Consider the following 8,379-nt stretch of genomic DNA (forward strand, 5'->3'; position numbering starts at 1 on the left):
TTGCGCACCAGCAACCATATTGAATAGGGGTATTCTCACTAACCTATCAATTAAGACTAGACACACAGTTCTTTAGCTAGTAAAAGCAGAGCCTCTCTACTTAACCTAACACAACTCAGATTTCTCGCTACTTTTAGCTACCCATAACCGTTTTTTCCAATTATTCTTTGAGTTTATATTCATCGTTCAATGCCTCATTAGGCGACAATTGAAAACCCTGCAACTTAATCGTACGTGCAATATTGATCTTCTATAAAGTATAATGAAGCATCACAATATATATATATATATATATATATATATTCACTATAACTTGACGGCTACTAGCTATAATTTGAAAATTAAGTCAAAAGAATGTTAGACTATTCATGACTCATAAACAATAATCACTCACATTGTTGCGCATAACTCCATTGTTATAGTTGTAAATCGGCCATTACAACCTAGTAATTCGTCCCGTATTATTCGGTAACTATAGCTCGGAGAACAAGTCAAACAAATAGATGTAATCATTCAAGTAAAATAGAAAAATAACTCCTCACATATTCCTAATAGTTCAGAGAAGTAGTCAAAATAAAAGTTGGTACTTCAAAAATAACCACACTATAATCCACACACGTGCTCACTAATATCTTAGAAACTGAAGATATTTAAAAACGGTTATTTCTCTATAAGAAAATCTATATAAGATAAAGAAAGATAAAATGTAGATGTCTAAAAACCTAATATTCACTTATGTCACTCTCACTCTCTCCTTTGAATTATTACTGACTTGAGCATTAGAGTATCTTTAACAAGTATCCATCCTGTCTAATGTTCTTTGGAGTCTGGCATATACCTCATTCGTTGAGAAGACAGGACAATGTCTCCCCTTCTGCGACGAGCTATATCTCGGACGGACTGCTTAAGAACAAGGACATTTGACGCCTACTGTAGGACCGACCTTAATGTTTCCCCATATTTTTTTCACTTGTTATTTCTATTTTTGGCAAGATCTCAACCATGGTTAATGAGAAAACTCCACCTCCTCCTCTTCTCCCAACTTAGGCCGAGTTATTGGATATGAATGTTGTGCTACAAGCTGATGTCCAAAGGATGGTTAACCTATTAGTTTAGCGATAGAATAGACATAATGTGAATGATGCCAGAAAAAAATGTCAACAATGGCAACACCTTTCCAAATGATAAGCTTATCCAACTTTATATTCAAGATTACCAAGTTGATCTTAGAGCTAATCTTCATACCTCCGAATTATTACATAATCACATCTTTTTTATATCTTACCGAATTATAACTTAATTTTCATAAAGCTTAACCTACTTTTCTTAAAAATAAACAGGTTAAACTTGGATTATAAGGTAGGATTTTCACGGTTCATGAGCAACCACCTCTTACCACTACAAGATAGACGGAGGATAACGGCAAAACAATTCTAGCGGTTTATCTGACCACCGCAAATGTCGCATAGTCTGATTGATTAGCGGCTATTTCTTGAACAACTGTTGCTAATCAGGACCTTGTTCCTATTATTATTATTATTATTATTATTATTATTATTATTATTATTATTATTATTATTATTATTATTATTATTATTATTATACTAATAAAGTACTAACACCATCAGATATACTACTTTCCCTTCCAAAAGCACTCACCGCGCTCTTCTCCTTCGTTATACATTCCCCATTAGCCCTAACCCTCAGCCCTGACTCCCTCTGCCTTCCAACCGTGAAGCACTCGCCTCTGGAAGCTCTCCCCTTAAGCAGCCCTTGCCTGTAGCAGCTCTCGCCATCGAAGGTCTGGCATTTCCTCGCATCGCCAGAAGGTTGTTTCGAAGTTGCTGGTTGCGATGTCGTCTCTTCCCTCTTCGTCAAGCCCAGACCTCCTCCTCATCGTCATCGGTTTGTACCTACTGCTGGCTCGTCTTCTCGTCTCTGGTAAGCGCTCATCCCTAATTCTTCAGTTGTATTTTTTTTCTTTCTTATTTTCTTGGTGCGAACAAGAACGGGAGCAGAGGCACGAAACAAATCTCCAATTGTGAATCCTTGCCGCCGTGTAGCCCCGCCCGTCAATACCAGTTGCGTGGTGCTTCCCCCTGCTGGTGGGTCCACCGCCGATCTGCTCTCTCCTCCCTCTGGTCCCGATCCTAGGTATGCCCATACTCTTGGTTCAGATTGTTAGGATCTGAAAATCCCCCTTTCAATTTGGTCTCAGATTTCAATTTTGGTTCACATTATACCTTTTCTTCTTGATTTGATTTCAATTTAATCTTTTATTTTGGTTTTGGTCTTGCCATGAACAGAGGACAAAAGGGGGTGAAGCAAAATCTTGACTTGCAAGACGCACCGGTATCTCCGTGAAATGTTGCCACTACAACGCCATGCATGTTCTTCTTCTCTTTTAAATGCACAAGCCAAAATAATGTAAAATCACATGCAGATTGCTAATAATTCTCACCTTCTAGAAAGTTCAAGTATCAAGTTTGCTCCCCTGAGGTATTGAATAAACTATTGGTAAAGTTTGGGGTGACTCAACCAGCAACGGACACTGCCTAGTATTAACAATATCAACAATGAAGTGAATAAGTTACCAAAGAGCGGTGCCCTTCACTGAAATTAGGTCCATCCGGAGGTAGTCGCCTGCACTTGGATGACAATATATCATTGTTGTTCTATCATTAGGTGAAGCTCTTGTGATGAATCTAAATGGATTTATTCTGGGTAACATTTTCGGTAGCATTGATTATGTAAATAAAATGTATACGATTCTCTCATCAATGGAGACTTGCTTTCATCTTGAGTAGGTTTAAATATTTGTGGCTTTCTATACCCTTCTGTTTTTGACAATTCTATAGTGGAGGAGTCAAAGAATTCCTTGCTACAATTAAACAACATGTTCTTCTTCTGAGGTTAGCATCCAGCATTCCTTTTTATTTAATATGTTAAAGTCATTATCTTTTACAGGTAAGCGATTAGCTATATGATGAATTCTCAGATCCGCCGAAGATGCAAATGTGTTCCTTGTGAATGATTCTCAGCATACACTGCAGGTATGTGCTATTTGATTTTTTTGTTAATGTTTATATGGAGTTGGCAATTGGATTATTGGTGCATGATATTGATGAGCGGATAATTTATACGCTTTTTGGCATTATTTTTAGGTAGTTTTTAGTATGATCTAGTTACTTTTAGGGATGTTTTTATTAGTTTTTATGCTAAATTTACATTTCTAGACTTTACTATGAGTTTGTGTGTTTTTCTGTGATTTCAGGTATTTTCTGGCTGAAATTGAGGGACCTGAGCAAAACTCTGATAGGAGGCTGACAAAGGACTGCTGATGTTGTTGGAATCTGACCTCCCTGTACTCGAAATAGATTTTCTGGAGCTACAAAACTCCAAATGGCAAGCTCTCAACGGCGTTAGAAAGTAGACCTCCAGAGCTTTCCAGTAATATATAATAGTCCATACTTTATTCGTGATTATATGATGTAAACTGGCGCTCAACGCCAGTTCCATGCTGCATTCTGGAGTCAAACGCCAGAAACACGTCACGAACCAGAGTTGAACGCCCAAAACACATTACAACTTGGCGTTCAAATCCAAGAGAAGCCTCAGCTCGTGGATAGATCAAGCTCAGCCCAAGCACACACCAAGTGGGCTCTGGATGTGAATTTATGCACCAAATACTTACTTCTATAAACCCTAGTAGCTAGTTTAGTATAAATAGAACTTTTTACTAGTGTATTAGTCGTCCTTTATCATTCGGTCTTGTGACCACTTGGGGGCTGGCCATTCGGCCATGCCTGGACCTTTCACTTATGTATTTTCAACGGTGGAGTTTCTACAAACCATAGATTAAGGGTGTGGAGCTCTGCTGTACCTCAAGTTTCAATGCAATTACTATTATTTTCTATCCAATTCGATTTATTCCCGTTCTAAGATATTCGTTGCACTTCAACTTGATGAATGTGATGATCCGTGACACTCATCATCATTCTCACCTATGAACGCGCGTGACTGACAACCACTTCTGTTCTACCTTAGGCCGGGCGCATATCTCTTGGATTCCTTAATCAGAATCTTCGTGGTATAAGCTAGAATTGATGGCAGCATTCATGGGAATCCGGAAAGTCTAACCTTGTCTGTGATATTCCGAGTAGGATTCCGGGATTGAATGACTGTGACGAGCTTCAAACTCCTGAAGGCTGGGCATTAGTGACAGACGCAAAAGAATCAAGGGATTCTATTCCAACATGATCGAGAACCGACAGATGATTAGCCGTGCTGTGACAGAGCATTTGGACCATTTTCACTGAGAGGATGGGATGTAGCCATTGACAATGGTGATGCCCTACATACAGCTTGCCATAGAAAGGAGTGATAAAAAACTGGAAGGAAGAAGTAGGAAAGCAGAGATTCAGAAGGAACACAGCACCTCCATACACCTATCTGAAATTCCCACCATTGGATTACATGAGTAACTTTATCTTTATTTCCTGTTAATTTATTATTATTATTCGAAAAACCAATAACCTCTTAATTTAGTTAAATCCGCCTGACTGGGATTTATAAGATGACCATAGCTTGCTTCATACCAACAATCTCTGTGGGATCGACCCTTACTCACGTAAGGTATTACTTGGACGACCCAGTACACTTGCTGGTTAGTTGTGCGGAGTTGTGACAAAGTGTAATTCACGTTTGAGAGCACCAAGTCTTTGGAGCCATTGTTGATGATCACAATTTCGTCCACCAGATATCTATAACTTTTATCTATATGGAGGAATATCTCAAAACATAAAGAGAAAAGTTTTCATCAGCAGGAACTTGTCTGACTTTTGGTTGGATAGTGAAAAATTGTAGGTTTTTAATTGAGTGCCACATGTCAACATTCAAAAGAATGCTTCTAAGATATTATATGCATAGAGATATATATAAATCTTAGGATAGGCACTCATATTATGTATGGGTTTTTGGCTACTCTCTTGAAAATGGATGAGGAGAGTGTAGATGCTTACATCTGGATGCCTTATGAGTCTGAAGTATCCTTGATTTATTATATTCAATTTTATATCATAATATTTGGCTAGCTAAATGTTCCAATTATTGGATTGACTGCCAGAGGACTTTGTCTTCTTTGGAACTGCCTAGGGCTGTTTCTGTTGCATGTGGACCTTCAGTTGATGAAACAAATTTGAATGAGAACCAAGAAAGGACTGATAGTGGTGCCAATAATCTAAGTGCCAGTGTTCCTCAATTTCATGGTAGACCAAAACATAAAGCTCATGATCCTCGGGACGTTTCTATTCAAGTGTTAGAGAAGTTCTCTTTTGTAACAAGATTTGCTCGTGAAACAACATCTCAACTCTTTGGTGAAAACCAGAATAATGGGTTCAGTGGCTATGAAAGGAGAACCCAAATCCAGCCTAACCTTGATCAGCCTAAGAAATCTACCGATATTGCTGAAAATGTTCCTGCTGAAAATCCAGAAAAGGCCAAAAATTTTCTGCTATTCGGTTAGCCTTTGGTTTCTTCTTCTTTCTCTTTTTTATTGTGAATTTTGATTCTCAAATTTTAAAAATATTTCATATTACTTCAAATCTAGGAAATGATTTATTATTATGTTTGGATTTGATATTTCGGTTCTTTACTTTTGGGATATATGTATTGAACATGATGAATCCAATAAACTATTTCAACATCCTAACTGGGTGCTGTCTTTGTCCCTTACTAGTTAAGCCTAATACTATCATATTACAAGAATCCTGGAGTACTTGGAAAGTTGGCCGTCTTATTTTTAATTTTCTAATATAGAAATAAGTAGAATTTTGTACTTAGCAAGTTCAGTCTTATTTATTTAGCACTTCACTCGGTTATTTTTCATTCTTCCTTTTATAAGTTCAACTCAATTATATTTGTAATCATGGTGCATGTGAATGGAAATTAACTTATAACTCTTTTGCATAGTCATTTTCATAAAACAGAAATGATGCTTATGCAAAAATTATAATGACATTTTGCCATTTTTTATAATTTTGTCAATCCAAATTCATTATGCTTTTACATGATATAGTGCAGAAACTGGAGAAGAAAGGACAAAATGTAATTTTGAGGTCCCAATATAAGAAGCTTAAGCCAGAATGGGTGTGTTCATGTAGCCGTGTCTCAGATTTTGGTCTAATGAAGACAAACAATAAAGGAAGGGTGATTTCATTCAGTGAGAAGCCTAAAGAATAAGACCTGAAAGCAATAGTAAAAAGCACAACTCATGCTTGTTAATATCAGTTTTCAGGATTTGGTTCTTGTTCATGCTGCTACATAATTTAGCAAGTAGATACAACACTCTTGGAACTTTCACAGGAAGGGGCTGAAAAGAAACCATACATTGCTTCCATGGGAGTATCTGTGTTCAAGAAGGACTTACTTCTTAATCTACAAAGGTACTGCTAATTTTAACCTATATCTTGTAATGTGAAGTTCAATAATGACATATAACATGACAATAAATTGCTTGTTTCATAGATAGCAAGCTAATTAATTTTAACAAAATTTACTATTAGTAATAAAGTATTATGCACATGGTTCCCCTGCTTCTCCATCTATGTACCATGAACCTAATTGATTGAATTATCTCCAAATAAAATACTCGTAATCTAATCATAGAAAATAATAAATGCATACCAAAACCAACCGTGAACCTAACTTTCTAGTAATTATGATTAGACAACTCTTCATTAGATAGATCCAAAATGTGCATGTCTCTATTCTAATGTTACAAATCCTTGGTAGTATTTTATAACTAAGTATCAAAAGTCATATATATCTCTGGTTTAAGTGTGTGTTCGATTGTTTATTTAGACTAAAACATTGTTATTTATCCTTATGCAGATTGTTGACTCAATAGTATCGCATGGATGAATTCCGTAGAAGGACAGAGTAAATAGAATCCTAGGATTGGACTTATTTCGGTTTAAGCAAACATTTTCTTGAATTTGACTATGTAATTCTTAACAAGAGATTTACTATGTTGATATTTTTATAAATATATTATTTTATTTTCCAGTTAATTTTGTTATTTTAGCCATAAATTTAGATTCAATAGATGAAAAATATTAAGATTTATAGTATTAAAAGGTCCAAAAAAAGTATCTTTAAAATTAAACCCAGAAAAAAATCATTTTTTAAAAGGAAAATCTTTTTTTTTAAATTTGTATTGAAAATAGCGGCGGTTTTATAACCGCCACAAACAGTCACAAGGAAAAAAATGCAAAACATTAAAGCTAAGGAAGGGACTAAATCCTAATACTTGTATATTGCGGCGGTTTAAAACCGCCGCTAAATTAATTGCCGCAAAATACTAATTCAGCGGTGGTTATGCCAGCGGTTGCTGAAAACCGCCACAAAACCTAATTCCGGCGCTCATATCCATGGCGGTTCGCTGAACCGCCGGTCTTTGATTTTGCGGCGGTTTAAAACCGCCGCTAATAGAAAAAAAACCGCCGCTAAGCAGCACCTCTGTTGTAGTGTACATTGTTGCGTATAACTCATCCATTATACTTATAAATCGTTCATTATAATCTGGTTCATCCTATATTATTCAGTAACCACTATATTTATAGTTTCGAGAACAAGTCAAACAAATATATATAATCATTTAAGTAAAACAAAAAGATAACTATCTCACACATCACTCTTAATAGTTCGAAGAAGTAATCAAAATAGACATTGGTACTTCAAACATAACTATACTATAACCCACACATAGCTCACTAATATCTTGACAACTGAAGATACTTGAAAATGATTATTTTCCTGTAATTAAGTTTATATAAGGTAAAACAAAATTAAAGATAGAAAATATCTAAAAACTTAATACTAATTTACATCACTTTTATTTGTTTCTTTGAATTATTGTTGAATTAAGTGTCAGATTCATTTCGTTTAATATTCTTTGAAGTTCGATATATATTTCATTCGTAGAAAAGATATATATAATAACATTTTTTTTTAGTGCTGAACCATATCTCGGACAGACTCCTTAACAATAAGAACATATATATCTCATTGATTCTACAAAATATTTATATTTATACTCTGATTAATTTATTGCCCTAAATAACGCTAAATAAATCAAGCCAAACTGCATATTTTGATTGAATTGCGTGTTTAAATATATATAACCCCACCACTATAACGTACTTGACCTACGTTGACCTATAAAGATACGAAATTATGCCCTGGCCTATCAGGTAACCTCGAATTCCAAAGGCATTTGCTTTCCATAATATTGATGTTATTGTTATCATGTTGGGTTGCATACACCATTACCAAACAAGTCAATAACGCAAGTTACCTAACATTCTAACAACGATCTTT

The 8,379-nt window shown here is 35.6% G+C and overlaps 1 long non-coding RNA gene across 3 annotated transcripts; it reads left to right on the plus strand.

Moving 5' to 3' along the window:
- Positions 1–2,991: 2,991 nt before the first annotated feature.
- On the plus strand, positions 2,992–7,070 carry LOC140175516 (uncharacterized). Of its 3 annotated transcripts, XR_011866341.1 has the most exons (4): positions 2,992–3,053; positions 5,126–5,519; positions 6,082–6,443; positions 6,892–7,070. It is a non-coding gene; the product is annotated as an uncharacterized lncRNA (long non-coding RNA). The 3 variants fall into 3 exon arrangements; XR_011866342.1 differs by lacking the exon at positions 2,992–3,053 and having other exon boundaries at positions 4,949–5,519; positions 6,077–6,443; XR_011866340.1 differs by lacking the exon at positions 2,992–3,053 and having other exon boundaries at positions 4,950–5,519.
- The last annotated feature ends 1,309 nt before the right edge of the window (positions 7,071–8,379 follow it).

This window comes from Arachis hypogaea, chromosome 10 (assembly GCF_003086295.3).
Source record: "Arachis hypogaea cultivar Tifrunner chromosome 10, arahy.Tifrunner.gnm2.J5K5, whole genome shotgun sequence".
NCBI classification, from domain to species: Eukaryota; Viridiplantae; Streptophyta; class Magnoliopsida; order Fabales; family Fabaceae; genus Arachis; species Arachis hypogaea.